Source organism: Tympanuchus pallidicinctus, unplaced genomic scaffold (genome assembly GCF_026119805.1).
Source record: "Tympanuchus pallidicinctus isolate F22 unplaced genomic scaffold, pur_lepc_1.0 scaffold22, whole genome shotgun sequence".
Lineage (NCBI taxonomy): Eukaryota > Metazoa > Chordata > Aves > Galliformes > Phasianidae > Tympanuchus > Tympanuchus pallidicinctus.
The window spans coordinates 26,487,420-26,505,271 of record NW_026294739.1 but is presented as its reverse complement, the minus strand read 5'-3'; positions in this window follow the sequence as shown (position 1 = coordinate 26,505,271).

The following is a 17,852-nucleotide window of genomic DNA, read 5'->3' as shown; positions in this document are numbered from 1 at the left end:
AGAGATGCTGAGTCGTACCCAGGTAATCAGAAAGCTTGAGGGAGAGACAATCTGAAGCCTTTCATAACCTGATCTTGAGAATAATTCCCTCCTGCTGTCAGTTTTGGTGCTCATTCTCACCCTGAGCGCCACGCACAAGTAGCACATTTCAGAAAGAAGCATTTCCACCATCTCTGAGCACCAGTCCATTAGGAGGTGCCAAAATGTTTTATGGGAAACGTGTGCAACCTTCCCTTGCTTGAGTTCAAACGAAAGGGCACATCTGTCTGGCTGCATGCACATCAAGGAAAAGACTGATGGGCTGCATGTTTTTCCTCCCTGAGAGCCTGGAAGCTGGAGGAATTAAAAAAAGTCCCTGGTGATAAAAATCAGCACGAGTTTGCTGCTAATAAATAGGAGGTTGCTTCATTTTCCCTCTAACTGCAGGTAGATTTACATTGTGTGTGTTGATGCATCTGTAAAATAGAGAACATTCAACATCGTAAAACCTTTGGTAAAATTAAAATTGGAAATCATATAAACATTTCTTTTTTCACCTAGTAGTTACCATTTCAAAATCCCAAAGCATTTATGAATCACACCATTTTCATGACTGGTATTAAAACAGTCATTGCAATGATCAACCTGAGGATCTTCGAAATACCACAAATGCCCAAAAGAGCATACAGATTTTGAGATGCCTCCTGCTATAGCCAAAGGCCCTCCACAAGCCTGATATTTGACTGCCATTGGAGTACCTGGACGGTTGTTTTTATCATTTTCATGCATTTCTGTAGTCAAAAAGAAGAGATGTGACTAAGATAACCTTTGTTTCATTGAGGGGTTATCTACACAGGGGTAGGTTGAAAAGAATAGCATTTGTGCCGCCGTATGACTTAGAGAAAAATAACACCTGTTGAAGGATTAAAAGAGGAAAATGGGCAAAATAAGGTGTTGCAGATCTGCTCTGAAGAAACTTAACGAGATGTTTCAAATGTCTTGAACGCCCTTCTCTGCTTATGGGAGAGCTCACTTGGCAGTGTACGTATGTCTGTGAGTACCACTGGTATTGGAGATCACAGGGTCATGGGTGTTTTTCTGTGTCCATAAACACAAACCTGACTTAGTGTGTACCATAAGATGTCTGCCATCAGGCGATGCAGTACTGAAAGAGAAAAGGCAGCACTGTGGTTACAAAACAGAAGTTCTCTCCTTCTTACCTTTGTTAAAATCATCGTATGTCATCCCAGACACATCACTGAATGCCTCTAAGCCTTCATTTCCTAGTCATAAATCAAATGCCCTGTGGTCCTGTAAGGAGAGCTCTGTTATTGAGACAGAACAGCAAGCTCCAATTACAGGGGAAGGACAGGAGCTATTAAAAAGTTGGTCTTAACTAACTATGCTCAAGAGGACCGTTTTTAATAGGTAGATCAGTTACTGGTAACAGTGATCATCTGTAGGTACGCAGCTCAAGAATCAGGTACAGCAGTGCTTTTTGTTTTCAGACAGAAAACAGAAACATTAACTGCTGTGATGAGCTGCCAGATTAAAATGTGAATCACTAAGCAGGTGAGGTGGATTTGAATACTGAATATCACCTGTTTTCTTCCCTTCTTCTGTTAGGATTTATATCTCAAATCATTAAAAAGTTGCAAAGGAAAGTCTGAAAATATGTTTATAGTTGTTACTGGTGATTGATTACTTCATCTACTTTTTCTCTAATATCATACTGTTCAAATGAATTACCATACAAATCCAGTTCTGCATTTATGATGCATTAAATGTAAAAAAAAAAAAAATCATTTTAATCATGGTTTCTCCCAAGGCTTGAGACCTTGCATTAAAACACAATATACATAAAAGGCATTGCTGTGCATATTGTACCACCCAGTTGTTGAAAGTGCCCTTAAGCTCTTTTTAATAATTTAGCCAGTTCCTTATTGATATCTGTATCTGTTTTCACCAATGAAATGTTAGCTTCATTCAGGCTAAATACAAAGATATTATCATTTGATCATATGAATATAAAACTGATAGAAAAAGCTTTTGTGCTTGCATTTTGGTCTCTGTAAACCCATGAGATCTCCATCCGGTGGGCTCTGAGTAGCTGTTTAACTTTGCTGTGCTGGTTTTGGGTTTTCTTTCACTTGCTTTGCTGAGAGCATTGTTAGTGAACCGCTCACCATTGGGTGAGAGCCCAAGCTCTTCCCTCCAGCCTCCTTTTCAGACCCATCTTTCAATCTGTCTGAAAACTGCCACCCAAGGATGCAACTCTCTCGTCCTGCAGGACTACAGGGCTTCGGTAGTAAAAAGATTCAGTAGTGCATAACCTGTATCATGGCTGCTGTCAGTAGATGGGTGCTTTGTCAGCCCTTCCTGAAGAGGAACTTTAGAATTACTGTAAGGTACGTGAGGGAGTTGCCTTAGCATGCAAGGATTGTGCGAGGATTGGGAAGGTTCAGGTGCACCCTGTGAGCTTCCCCAGCCATTGCTGACATCCTGGCCATTCTGTTTTGCTTACTGTCTGTTCTCAAATCTGTATTCCCTACCTCCTGCAGTCTTCCAAAGTCATGAGGATTTGCTATCTGCAAGTGCTGGAACACTGAGGGGAAAAATAATCAGAAAGTGTTTCATTTGTTGTAATCTTAAAATTATCAACACGGTGATTTGGAAAAGGTCTGACTGCCAGCGACTGGGCAACAAATGGTGTGTGAATCACATCTCTAAACGAGATTCTGTTGTAAACCTTACAAATATGCTCTAATTAATGATAAAATCTAAGGAAATGTCTGGAAGGATAGATAGAGAGACAGTGATGGAGCTCGAGAGATTAGAGAAAATGGTAAGCATTAATAAAATTAGACTGAACATGGGGGAAAACAGACTAATATGTCCAGTTTGGGGGATAATCTAAAGGAAAAAAGAAATAAAGTAGGAAGAAAGATTAATGCAGTGCTTTCCAGACACTTCCCAAGCAAGTGTCTGGAGAGCAGAAATGCAGCTTGGTTGTATAATATGATGGGATAGCATAAAACAAATGTGACATCATTCCATTCATGTAGTCCATCCAACTGGTCAAAAGATGCTTGCAGAGTTATTTAACAAGATGATGACATGGATCGTGGATTAAATTGGAGTAGAGTTTTCAGTTTCTGTGGCTTTGAATTTTACTGTTTGAAAAGGACACATAGAATGGGAAAGGGAGAGTGTTTGCAGAGCTAAATCATACATGAAATTCTGGTCTTTTGGGCAAAAGAATGGCACGCACCGAACAAAGAGAAAGAACAGAAGACATTATCAGTAACATAGTAACCACCTGTAGTTGTGGAATGGGTGTTAACATGAAGTAAAATGAATGGTTAAAATAAAGATACAAAATGTCAGTCTTGATGTTTTGGCTGGACAAGAGAAATTGCCCTAAGGTCACTTAGGCTCCTGAAGAGAGGAGGACTTCTCTGAGGAAATCTCTCTGATACATCCTGGTGGCCCTTCTGCAGAGCTTAAATGACAGCTGCTCCTGTTTCTGCAGTGCTTTCCTCCTAGTCCCTTTCAATAATTCATATTCATCTACACCTCAGTCCTGTTCTCCTTTTCATTGCTCCTTTGATAATTAAACAATGGGACAGGAAAGGTATGTGAGATGCTGAAATATTCCTGTGACTCAAAATACATCTGACATTCAAGTGAGGTAACTTAATTACCAGGTGGGTTCTTATTGCCTGCCTGGGAAATAACTGGGCAGTTGTGTTATGTATAACTGTATGGCAGAAAGCAAGAGGGAAAAGGGAATTTGAAGGCTCATTGCAGCAGAGATATTTCTTCATGTGCTCAAGTCAGAATTGCTGTAGTTCATTTTAACCAATTTCACATAGAACAGATGCAATATCATCATATTTAGTTGAAATCTTTTTAGCCTTGGTAAAAAAATTTTGTTTCAGACATGGGCTGCAGAAACTTTCTTTCCCTGCTCATTCTACATCAGAGCAGGCAGTTTATTTACAGACTGGGCACTGATGAATTCTGTCTCCAAGATGTTGCTATTTAGAGCTTTCCTTTCTAAAAATGTTATAGAAAGACTTAAATGTAGGGTATTACTTCATAAAGATCTGCCTCAGTTAACAGGGGAGGCTGATTTGAAAAGTAGTCAGTCCATCAGTCCAACCTATTTGTTTAGATAGAGGAAAACATTTTGGTTAGAATAAAATGACCCAAATTGTTGTAAGGTAATAGGTAGCTCATTGGCAGCAGAAATATCAGTAAAGTCACTCAACTACCATTTCTGATGGCCTGCTTCAACTCCCTGGTTCCTAATCACACACCTAATGAGTTTTCGTAGCCCTCCACCCCTCCGATTGTTGCTGTTGTTTGTTGGCGCTGCCATTTTGCACTACTTTTGCAGTTTCCTTTTCACAAGAACTTCCACCAGCCTGTTTTCCTGCCAGGCCTCACCTGGGTGTATCAGTCCATGCTGATGAATCTATGCATTACAGCACAACTTTTCATTCTTTAGCTGACAGGATGGTGCATTGTTGTTTGTGTTCTCCTCTGAGCTCTGCATCACACGCTACTGCAAAAGCTTGAAAAATCAATGCATATGCTAACTTCCCTTATCTGTAAATGCATCAGAAGATAAAAACAGGGAGAATACTTGAGATGCTGCGATCTCAATGAAAGATTAGCAGAGGGCATCAATTGAAAGCAGTCTACTCTGAACAGTGACTAAGGTAAAAATTGTGCCACTTTACCCAGCACCTCTGATTCCTCACTTGAACTCAGAACTGCTGCTATTACTGACAGTGCTGCTCTCCCTCAGCTTTGCAGAAGCAATCCTGCAAGGAGAAAAGCAGCTCAATCATCTTCTTTTTTGTGCATCGTCAACAGAAATGGTCACAGAGTTCAGGCAGAGCTCTGCGATGAGCTAAAAAGGACCCAAGGACGTGGAGGGCACTGCTTGGACTGCAAGTTCTTCATTATTCGTGGCATGAGAAGGAAGGATCTAAACGTGATTGGGAAAAGGAGAAGTGGTATAATATCTTCCTCATTTTAGAATGGGTTCTTAATTTTATGAAATAGCTTTGTGAAGCTTCATAGCCCAGCATAGCTTGACAGCAGGACTTTGGAAGGACTCCGTTTCCAGGTCCACATTTGGGTCATGCAGATAATTATTTTACTGTTACAGAAGTGTTATCTCTTAATGCATGTATCATTCATGTATCTCATAATCTAAATTCCAACTCAAAGCACGAAATATTTCAGGATGCTGGAATACAACCACCTCCGCAACACGTCTATCTTACCATCTTCTTCCTCTAATATTTTTGCTCTATTATGGTTCAGCAATTTCCAGCAAAAACCAATATTTTGTTACACAAGTATTGTCTAGAAATCAATGCTGTCTCTCTTGCCAGCAAAGACAAGATTGTTTTTGCTATTATGTGGTCATTAGTGGTGTTGCAGCGGAGATTAAGAATCCAAGGAATAGACTTGGACACCCTCTTGTCTGGTAAAAACATGGGACAAACAGATGGTGCTGTGTCAGAAAGCTCACCCTTGAAATAGATGCAAGAGACTATGCCAGGAGCTGCAGTTTGTTTGGCCTTTGGAACTGTTTGAAAACATTTTCTCTTTTCAAGGCAAAATTGGGTCTCTGGTTTCACTGCGAGACTCCCATTGAATTCCCATATCATTAATTGGCCAATTTGCCAATCTATACATACAATATAAGGAGTAAGCATGCTCACCTCTGTCCCAGGATTACTCTGTTCATTCAGTCGTACAAGATGCTGTCCTGTTAACTGTTAGAAACTGTTACAGGGGTAGGACAAGCAAAGTGTGTCAGCTCTTGTTCCAGAAAGAGACCTTATCTTTTCAGGCCAAGGCCAAAGCTGAATGTTTTAGACTACAGTAAAGTAATACTGAGCTTTAGATTGTGTGCAGAAAAGTCTGTAGGGAGGGAATGTTAATATCATTCATATCTTCAACTTTAAATTCACTGCAGGCTGTGAAAGACTCTTTGGCTGATTTTAGCATATCTTAAGCTGATGAGTCCTTTGAATTGTGGGCCCTTCCAGAATCTATTTACTATGGACTTAATTTGCTAATGGTTTTACATTTTAACTTCAACCTTTAATAATAAATTTCACTGACAATTCTTTGCTGTTCTGAAGCTTTGTCCTATTAAATTCACAACATGGCTCTCTCCTAGGGTGTCCTCACAGTTCAAGCAGCTGTAGCTATGCAGTCAGAAGCTACTCTCCTTAATAGCAGATTCCAGAGTTTTCAGAATATTTTATTAACATTTTCATTTCATGAGATTTCTAATTCTAATGATAAGTTATGCACAAAATTGGTTGTATAAGTGTTTTGATTTCATATGCCTGATATGTGGAAGTTGGAGTGGATTTACTGTAAAGGGAGAAATTCCAGCTGAAGATGCATTATGGAGATAGGGATATTCCCATATCCCCGTATTCCCATTACATTCAGGTTCTTAAAAATCAATTTTTAATTATTGATCCCAGGCATGCACACAATACAGACTGCTGGTTTACTAATGGCTGGTTTAGAGTCATTTTCAGCATAGTGAAGCAACTGTGACCATCTCACCCAACCCCAGCACTCTCCTGCTGCTGAATTCAAGGCTGTCCTTCGCCGTACCCTTCACAAGGCAAGGCCCTGGGGGACATGTTACAATACCAGCAGATGTTTTCCTTCTTTTCTCCAGGTGCTCTTGGCTGCACTGAAGTTTGTTTAGTCTGTCTTGAAGACAAAAATAGAATCTATTCATCATTCTTATTTTATTAAGAGTTGTATTATTATGAATGAGGACTCTGAAAGTACTATCTCATTACTGTCTCATTTAAGATACTGTATTCATGGAAAAAACCTCAACATTCCAACTGTCTTATTATTTTCAAGACATTAGTCATTGAAAATCCCAAAGTAGGTTACTGTTATTATTATGTTTCATTCTTTTTATATGTATAGGGATGCATGACAGATGGACAGTTTTGTGTTGGCAAGTCTTGGTTTTGCTTTCTTACTGGAATGGTTTTCCTTTGACACTAAATGCAGGAAAATCTCTCTCTTCCCAAAGGCTGTTTTTCCTACTTTTAGTATACAGTCCTGCTCGTGTCACATGTCTTATTAATGGTGTAATCAAACAGCAGTGGTTTGATTGAGCTAATTTCTCTCATAGGCAGTGAAAGTTCATCATTAAAACTAGTGACTAAGTCAAGGAGATAACAGTTACATGAGAAGGAGGTTACGTCTGTCATCAGAGAGCCCATCTCTTCTTTGGTATCATGTTTGGTTTGAAATCAGCCTGTTAGGTGTGGTTTGCCAACAGCTACCTTGCCCTCCTGCCTTGGATCCCTGCTGCCCATCCTTGCCAGCTAAGAACACCGAAACCCGAGGCTGGGCTTCCTTGCGCCTTGTCAGCACCGCATCAAAAGGTGTCGGTCGCATCCATTTGGTTTGCAGGACAGTAGCACTGGTTTTTGGTTGCAGTCACAAAATATATCCAAAGAAAACACGTGAAGAAGCAATTCGTTAAGAAGAAAAGTGTTTTTCCTGAATTGGCAAGGACACACCTTCAATGAAGCGCTTGAAGTTCCATACAAAATTATACCTGAACTTGACTAATTTAAACACTCCATGGCTTGCTGTGCTAATACTAATTTCTCATTCAGTAATTATCTTATGAAACAGGCAGATTAAGCAGTCATATGGCCACACAGATGCTGAGCGCTGTCGTGTGGGTGACATTGGCAGATTGTGCTCATATTAAACATTTTGTCTTAGGGAAGGTGAGGAAAGAGAGTGGTGTAATAAGGTTTCTCACCCCATATGTTTTCCTGTGTTAAGTATCTCCAGGGCAAAGTATAGAAAGGTTTTGGAAACTGTTTAGAAAGCTCTGGTGGATGAACTGGCTGTGTAAAAGCAGATTATCTCTGATAGCAAAGGAAGGAAGGATAGGTTGCTGTCTAGGAATGATATTTTTCCAACCTCAAGTGCTTGGTCATGGGTTCAAGACCAGAATTACAGTCCTAAAAACCCACATTGAGTTTCCATCCCCATTTGGAAGTAGCTGCTTTCTGTGGTTACTTGAATTCTTAAAGCTTCTGAGGAGTCCAGTGAGTCTATGCACATTTTATATCTTTTGTAATGTTGTTCAAATTTTTACACCAAACATTTCATAAAATACATGATTTCATAAAATACATGATTAAAAAAAAAGTAAATATTTATATTTAAAAGCTTGACATGAAAATTTGAAGAACTTCAAATTCTGAAAATGAAATTATATCTGAAATTTCACAGCTCGGGGCATTTTACTCCCTCTGAGTTCCAGTTCTGAGAATATTTCAAAATGATTCTAGAAAATGTTGAACTCTTGACTCTTCCCTAAGAACTCTGCATTCCTGATGCTGATCACTGTGTAATGCATAATAATACATTTTGGTGCTGCAGTAAAATGAGTTGTTGCAGCTGTTCCAACGTGAACAAAACCCTGAAGATCTAAAGAACTAGAAGTACCTCACGTGTGCCAGGATTACAGAATAGAAAGTAGGAGAAAGAACTAGAGAACAAAACATTATAATCAAAGGCCGAGTGTTGGAGCAAGGCCTTTCAAACTACGTAGTAATTCAGCATCATTCACACATATGGAAATGAAAGAAAGGCTTCATTCAGGCTGCCAAGGTTAAACTTGTTTGGCTTTTTTGTTGGCTTCTGTCTTTGTGTTTTTAGAGTTGGATAAATGGGATCAGTCTCACTTTAGTCATATATCTGGAAGGTGTTTCCTCGTGGGTTTTTTTCATACTCAACATGCTTACGTCAACTTTTTTTCATTGATTTGTGAGCTATTCTGGTTTTTTGGAAAACATAAAGGCTACCCAGTAAAAATAGTGTGAGAGGAGATCTGGGTGCCTCAGTTAGTGAGTATCTAACGAGAGCAGATCATTTGGGTCTCAATCAAGATTCCAAAAGAACCTTCCCATGCCTGGTGGGAGAGGAGCAGCTCCTTTTACAGAGGTTCTCACCAGTTGGAACCCTGCAAGTGCTATGATGCCTGCTCTGCAGCCTGCTATGGGGACACGCCAGCTACAAGTGCTTGACTTGAAAACTGCCATCACGGAGAGCTTACTATAGCTGGGTTCTCCAGTATTATCTGCTTTGGCCTTATACTTCTGTCTCCCATTTCCACTTTCCATGAATAAGATGTTTAAAGAAAAGGGAAAGTGGTCTGACTTGAGGATCTGTGGCTTTATATTTCCATTATATCTGCCCTGCAGTAACACTGAAATGTGACTGTGAGTTTTACTAATGCCTTCCACCCCCAGCTTGGTTATTCCAAGAAAGAAAAGCATGTGCTGCTGATGAAGTGTGGCAGCCCTGTGGCAAATGGCTTTGAAGCACGAAGAGCTCTAGAATCAAACTGGGTCTAGAATTTATATCTAACCCTCCAGGTCTGTAAAATGAGCTGACCCTGACCCGCAGTTCTCTGTGAGCCACTTCACAGTGAGAAAGTCATTTATCATTGCCATGCCTTTGTAATATATTCATCTCTGTTCCGTATGGAATGTTTTATCACTGTTGTTATTCCTTGAAAACTCACCCTTGTTTTCTGAATGCACAGGTTTTTTTGTTTAGCTTTTTACATTACAACTCTTTTTTTGCCTTTTTTTGTTTTTTTTTTTTTGGGTGAATGTGGAAGTATCCAGGCCAGCAGGGTGGAAGAATTTAAATATTTAGTATCATGAATATTTATTATCTTCAGGATTATATTTGAGTCTGAAAGGAATGAGAAGGAACATGTTCTTCTGCCCATCTCTCAGGCTGTCATGAGCCTGGGTCCAACAGCTACAGCAAAATGATCACAATATTTTAGTGATTTTATTATTAGGTGGTATTTGCAGGGAATTCTAGCCAGTGTCTAACTTTGTGTGACAGTGTACAAGTCCCATAGGTCAGATTGTTAAGAAAATGTTATTTTTAAAGCATAATCTCAGTAAAGCCAATGAGAAACTTTGACTGCAGGACCTCTTAGAAACTGCAGAGGACAAGAAAAACATTGAGTGCACCAGCAGGTCCCTACAGCTGCTCTGGCACAGCCGGTCTCTGCAGGGCACTAAGCTGTATTCAGGTTACTTGCTCAAGTGACCCACGCTGGTTGTGGAGCTGATCTCTGGATTGGGTTTCTGGATACCTGGCACTGGCAGCATAGTGCTCATTAAGTAAAAAGAACCTAATACTTGCCTTTCAGTGTGTCTGATGTTCTTCTCCCAGTTCTCTGCCATAATTAAATATAAAAGCGTTTGTTTCAGTGACCAGGAATAATAAAGGTGCTGGGCATTCATTTGCCATTCAATATTTTAACAGGCAGTGCTTTTCCTGCACTGCATACTCATGTGAGTATGGCTTTCTCTAAGAAGCCTAATTGCATCTGATGCACGATGACTCCACTCTAGGCTACCCGAGGCACGCAGTCCTTTCAGTGTGGGTTTGCTCAGTGGTCAGCTTTCCCACCACAACAATTCTCCCACTGGAACCTGTTCTATCTATTAATGCACTAAGAGTAAATAATGACATTGTAAATAAAAAAGAAGCAGGTAGATCAAGAGTACATTATGTGTTCTAGTGATGGGCTCCAAATTAATATATATAAAAGGTTTCAGTTTTTAAATCCCTTTTTGGATATCCTTGTAAAATACATGACACAATAGAGCAAAATGAAATGTCTGGATTATAATTTCAGCATAATGTGAGTAGCTCAGAGAGAACAAGGGGATACATTCTGAAACACCAGCAGTCTGACAAGTACCCACTTCCAGCTCCATGCTGGTAAAATGCACACCTGCTGCACAAAAATGTGCACGTACATCGTTTCAGGAATCGTCCAGCTGTACTTAACACAGAGCAATAAAATACAGGGTGGGAAAGAACTTCTAGGGGTCACATAATCCTGATCCCCAAGCAGGCACAATGACTTCTGTGCCATTTCTAACAGGTATCTTCCTAAGCCGATCTCCTTGACATCCACCCCTCTCCTTTGCCATAGTGGCAAACTCAGACCTTCCCTGCTGATCCACTCCAATGCAATAGGGCAGTTGTTGGCTTTTTTCTTATTTTCAAACTCCCTCTGCATTTCAAGCCCATTCTTTCTTGTCTATCACCAGTGGATATGCAAAGAGGAAAGCAGTCAGCAAAATCATCTCCTGTAGTTTAAGGCTGCTATAACTTCTTTCAGTGTCTGGATTACGCATTCCCAGATCCTGTCTTTCCTTGTAAGTGATGTTTTCCAGACCTTCTGACAGCTTTATTGCCCTCCTCTTATGTCAGGAGATAGGCCATAATATTCTTCACAGCCCCAGGCTACAGTGTTTGTGTTTTTGTTTTTCAAAGGTAGCAGAATATCTCAGGCTGTAAAGATGGGAACCTGTGCTGTTGTGTGGGCCGTAACCAGCAGAGCTGAGCTTTATCCTGCACTTCTGGAAAAAGATAGAAATTTTGTTACCAGCTTAGGAAAGGATCGAACCCTTGAGGATGTTTGCATAGTGTTTGCAGTGATTCATACAGCACAGCAATATGCTGTCTGCAAAGCAGAGGCTGGCTTGCATCATGCGTTACTGCAGATAGCAATAGGTGAAATGATTTTTGTACATGGAATTCTGGCAGGAAAACACTTGGACTATGTATGATCTCTGTAACAATAACAAGTCTTGTAATGAATGTATCTGATAGCACTCAAAGGGGAACTCTTACTTCTCACTTTCCCGACCTTGGATGCATTAACCTGCATATTGTTGCCCAGCATAACATACAGAAGGCAGCATAAAGCACCATTCATTCATTTCATATGTCAACACAACATCAGTGTGGGCAGTGGAGTGAGATTTAGAGTTCAAACTTTCTGGAAATATGGCAGAGAAACCTAACTTCTAACTGAAGCTTTTGGTTTGATGTGTACATTTAAGTGAATATGGATTAAAACCAGCAGAAAAGTTCAGAAATTCAAAACCAGATTTCATATAAATAATTGTGCATCACAGCACTTTAACACACATTTTAGTCCTTTCGGATTGTTAAAGGAAGTTGACCTAACAGCAAACTACATTCACTACATTTTGTTGCTACTTTTGTAGCACTTTCTTGTACTGGGAAAATTGGTTCTTTTGTCACGGAGCAGAATATGTCCACTCACTCGTGTTGTTAAGAATGCCCTTCAATATTAAGTTAAAAATATGTGTCTGTTTTGTAATCTATCTAGACTTTCATCCTTCTGTTGTCTGCTGCATCGTGACACTTTTCACTTCTTGCTGAGATTTCATCTCCAATTTAGGTATGAGCATAACGTGGAAACCAGAAATAGCCCAAATGTCTTCCAGCAAATTGTCAGTCACCTGATAAAGCTAATAAAAAGCCCCAAACCTCCCTTCTCCCGTGCTGCAGTTTCCCTCTCAAACGTCAGAAGAATGTACATCCAAGGCAGCAGGATTGGCCATCTGTTCTGCTTCACGGTGCTCGTACTTGGGAGTACTGAATTACTCAGATGCTCTAATTATTAGAGACATCTGGGGCTGGTGGTCATCTATTCAACAAAAAATGCAAATGAACTGAAAAAAATAAAAAAGAAGCTGTGCTGACTGCCCTTATCATGGGACTGTGAGGAACTGTGGGAGCAGTGTTTGCTGTTATCGTCTGCCTGCCTGCTGATGCGATAAACCCGGAGCAGCCACTGTGCTATTCTTTGGTATAAAGAATGATGTCTCCTTTGTTACAAAGGAGAACAAATGCAGTTCAGTAGATCAGTTTTGGCCTGTAGTCTGCCTCAAGGCGCCTTCTGATCATTTCAAAAAACTAAACATGAAATTTGATTTTAGGGCAGAGAAGCAGGGGATGACATTGAGATGAGCAGGTCTTACTTGTTTGTTTTCTTAACAAGGCCACGAAGCACACAGTGAAGCAGCAGAAGGCCATCAAAAGACATGTGAGTGCACAAAGTTGATGAAATCAAACTGGATGTTCTAAGTCCTACGCAGGGAAATGGGTCACATTGTCAAGGCCTTCATAATGAGAATACTGTAAGTATATCTTAGCATTGTAGAATTTGAGATGATGTTCTGGCACTGGACAACACTTGATTTTGAAAGTAGAACAAACATTACCAATGTAAGGAACAAGTACATTTCTTCAGTATTGAAACCATTGAAAGTTGTTGGCAGTTCCCTCTTCAGTGCTTGAAACAGTGATCAAAATCATATGCAGTTAATTTTCCTTCTAATGCAGAACTTCTTTCACTGTGACTGTAGGCAAGTAGAAAGGGAATTCTGCTGGAGAAATTTGGAGATCTTAAAATTCAATCTTGCTGGGGAATATCCCTCTGACAGCTCTGGTATAGGAGTGTGGTTGTTCATGTGCTGCAATTTAAGTCAGCTATTCAAACCAATCAGCCGGATTTCATATGATTGGAGCAGCTACTTTGCACAGCATTGCCATCAAATCACAAATTAAGCCTCCTAAATTACTGCTTCACAAAACAAAAAAAAAAAAAGAAGAAATTTAACTTGTACCTCCTGTTTGGTTCTGAAAAGCATACTTAGGCTACTCTTAAAATCTTTCCATTGCAACCATGAAGTTTTCATGTTGATTTTTTATTTTTCTTTTTAATTTTAATATAATCTAAAACTCTTGGAACCACCAGCTTCCTGGATATGGAACTTCATGATGGACAGGAAAGCACCAAAAAGTATAAGATAAAGTTGCAGAGACTCATTTGATCTTCTGAGTTGGTGCTGTGAAACCTTGAAGCATAGATTCTGTACAGTGCTGTTGCAGTGAAAATGCTGCTTGCAGTTCACACCCACGGAGCTGTCGATTTTTGGCTTCTTTATATAGCAGCAATGGCTTTAGCTGAAACGTTTTCCCACAAAGCTGCCTCGTGTGGAAAGAATTTGAACACCTAGGCAGTAACCTGGAAGTCCTCAAGATGTTGGATTTTATGTTTCAATTATATTTCTGCTTACACTGCAACTTGTGAACCTCAGACACATGACATCAGCCTTTATGAGAAGCATGGCTGGTGGGGTCGGCTGAAATAATTTGCACCCAATCTTTTTTCTGAATATTATTGCTCCAGGTTTAAATATTAAATTCTGTCAAGTAATACGGGCTGTCTGTATCTGCAGGAGAAATACTGCTTTTATTCCTAATAGTGCACTCTTGAAGTGACTCATCACTTGCTTTATTTAAGGGTCTGTGCTTGTTCCTATATATACTAAACATTCAGTAGTGTTTTCTGGGCTTATTGAAGCAAAGTTGTTAAATGTGGGCTTACTGTTCACTGTGTGAGTTGTTCCTTGGGCTTCATATGTACTGCATGTCCTCACTATCATCACTTGCTCCCACGCTTTGCTGGATGCAGGCTGAGGCTGTCCGCGCCTCTGTGGATGGAACCCTGAGTGAGCAAGCCTCAGATGGCAATTTGTGCCAAAATACATGGGTTTATTATTCAACATCTCAGCTGGCTACTTAATTTGTAACCACTTTTGGCTGGAAAACTCACTGTTAATGCAATCAGCCGCCTGCTTTCTGTCAGGCCTGAGGCATTTATTTTCATTACTGGGTTGACTCAAACAAACGAGAGGACAGGTGTTGGAATTGACATCCTTGGAGATCTGTATGTCCATTTGGTGTGTCAGCTGGAATAAATCATTTCTCCTTTGTGGAAATGGAGCTTGATACCTTCTTCAGGAGGTGTATGAGCAGGATACTCAATAGGTGTAAATTGCTGGTCCAAAGACCACCAGACACAAGTTGAAAAGATCTAAAGGAGCGAGGAGTGTGGGTGACACTGAAATTAATTGGAAGTATACAGACCATATAGAGGGCAGAAAATGAAAGGAATCTGAGGAAGTAAGTGCAAGAGGAGGAGAAAATGACACATGTAAGAGAAAAACGAAAGTAAAGAACAATTAACATTAAATACATCAGAGCAAAGCAGCAACCTTTCTGCTACATCTCCATAGGAAGAACATCATCTCCATTCTATCAACTAAGGTAGTGCTGATCAAGAAATGGAAAACAAGACAAGGAGACAAAACCTGGTAAAATACTTGTGATTTCTTGGTTGAAAAAAAGCAATTCTGAGCCAATATGCTAAATAACCCAATTTGAAATCATTTTAAAAATTAGCTTGGATAGAAACAACGCAGAATTTTGAAACATATAAATCACTGTTCTCTTGGTTTCTATGGTATTAAGAAAAAGTAGAGTGGAGCAGAACAGCAGAGTCCTGTCCTCATGGCTTCCTCAGCACAAAGGGAGACTAGGTTTGGTACCAGGGTGCTGGCCTTGCCTATCCTATGGATGTGCTAATTCATGTGCTGTAACATATGTAAACAGACCTTGTTTTAGAAGAATCAGCCTCCAAAAAAAAACTAGCAAAAAAAATGCCCTCCTTCCTCAACTGATCCCATTTAGCTACCAAAGAAATATTTTAGGAGAGAGAAAACACAGATGAAACACTTCTCTGTTGCACACAAAATCTTTCTGCAAGACCAGTGCCAATGTTGCATTTCCTTTTTCTCTCACCACAAATATTGAAGAGGAAGATTAGACCCGAGTTGGACAAGGCAGGCATTGTATCAGTACAGGGATCAAGCCATTCTGTGCCACAGTTCACTGCGTTATTGCTATTTGTTGACATGTTCTGTGTAATTTAAGAAGCCAACGTGGTTTTTCTGGCAGTAAAGTCAAGTGGGTGTCTGGGATTTTCTGTCCTGCACTTGATTATTTCTTCTCTCTCCTCACTAAGAGTCCAATCTGCCACTGGGTTATGTAAATTTTGTTAGCAGAGAGATTTTAAGACTGGAACAGTCATGTGCACTGACTGAGAAGTGTCTGCTGAAATCCTAAGGCCCTTTGGTCTGTGGAGTGTTGCTGGGGATGTTGAATAATATGTTTTGCACAACACAGCCAACTCGTTCATTCCTTTCTCTTTTCCAATTGCACATTTTTTTGTTTTTAAGCTGTATTGATAAACCCTTCTTAGTAGACAATTTGCCAAGCTGTCTTTTCGGTTTTCATTGTTTTTTTATAGGCTAATAACTACAATTACTGTCTGAGGTCTCTCACTGGCAAAAGTTCTTGGGCAGTGGGAATGCTGGGATCCAGAACCGAATATCGGAGGTTGGACTTGGTTGGCTGGGGCAGAGGCTGTTTTATAAGCCCACAAGTGACCTGCAGTGCTGCTTGCTGCTCTCACCCATGAGTTTCACTGGGGTTGGAGGACAACTGGGGGAGTCAGGAAATATTGTTTATTCTCTAAATCCACAATATTTATAAAAGCACAGCTGGAAGCAACCAGGAAAGCTGCTGATGAATCTCCTGTAGTTTATTTTGTTTCACAGTAGGAAAAAAATCAGAGATGACATGAATGTACCCATATGTGCAATCACTGGGCTTGCTTTTACTTTTGTTTCATAGTACACATTCACAGTCAGACTTCTCTCCCCCTCTCAGCTTCCCCCAGATGCCAGCCATATAGCCATGATCCTCTGGAGGAGGGGGGTGAGCAAACAGCACATTTGCTTGTGGGATGACTGCACAGCCAGAGCTTCTCCAAGCACACTCATGTATTTGTGTGGGGCTCATGGTTGCTTTGATCTACCTTTGGTGTGACATCTTCTTCTGAGCTCTGACCTCAGTCACGCTCTGCTCCTGTGTCATTCTAAAGGTTTTGTTCTTGGAGGTTGTTAGTAAAGGCTGGATGGAAGGGATGGGGACTTCAGCAACGTGGTGCTTCTCCAATGCATTATACCCAGAAGTTTACCAAAGCCAACCATGAAGCAACAGATGTGTATGGCTATCTCTCCTTTTAAATCAGATTACAATGATGTAGTGTTTGAATCCATTAGGGATGGAGAGACAACCAAGGACAAAGCACACAGAGCAATCTGATTGCATTCAGCTGCGTAACTGATTTGTGGAACTGGTACAAACACGCCATGATTTGAAGTGCTCTGTAATCATTGAAACATAATAATGATAAATCTGAACTTCCAGCTAGGACAACAGATGGTACGAAAAATGTCTCAGTTATCTATGGAAGGGATGAAGCACTGGTCTCAAAGATCAGAGATGGAAGGTCAGTCTCCAGTTCTGCCAGTAACCTCTGTTGTATCTCTGCACAAATCCTATAGTTCTATAGTCCTATACTCTAGACTATATCCTATATATCCTATAGTCTAGAGGAGTTTTTTACTACTCAGAGTCAAAATGAAAAAAAAAAATAAAATTAGTTGGAACCAAATGAAATATGGAAGAGGCATTTGAATCACTTAATGAAGTATTGTCGTGAAGAGATGTTACATTTAGAGGATTTTCAGGTTTCCTAGGAAACATATATTTGCAATCACCCATCCTGCCCATGTCCCCCCGTGGGCTGACTGAGCCCCTGCCTGAGCTGCTCACATTGCACTGCAGCTCTGGCTGGGAAGGGCACACATCAAACATCTGCAGGCTGTGTTAGGGGCTGCCGTCAGAAACGTGCAGGTCACGACAGAAACACTCGGTAGGACAGAATGGGAGGGAAGGAAGGTGTGAGGGAAAGGTGCTGTGTTCAAGAAATCACACATTTTTGTTTTCTGTTACAAACATTCAACCCAGATCCGTGCATTTCAGGAACGCTTTCGCTTGCAAAATCCTCTGATTTCTGGACATTTGGCTGTCTAGAGAATGGGTGTTTGAAATATTTCCTTTCATATAAGCAGTAAAGCCCTCCTCCCCCCCTTTATTTTTTTAAGATTGAGATTATAGGGGGAAAAAAAAAGAAAATCCGAAGTACAGTCAAAGTGGGGAGAGTTTTT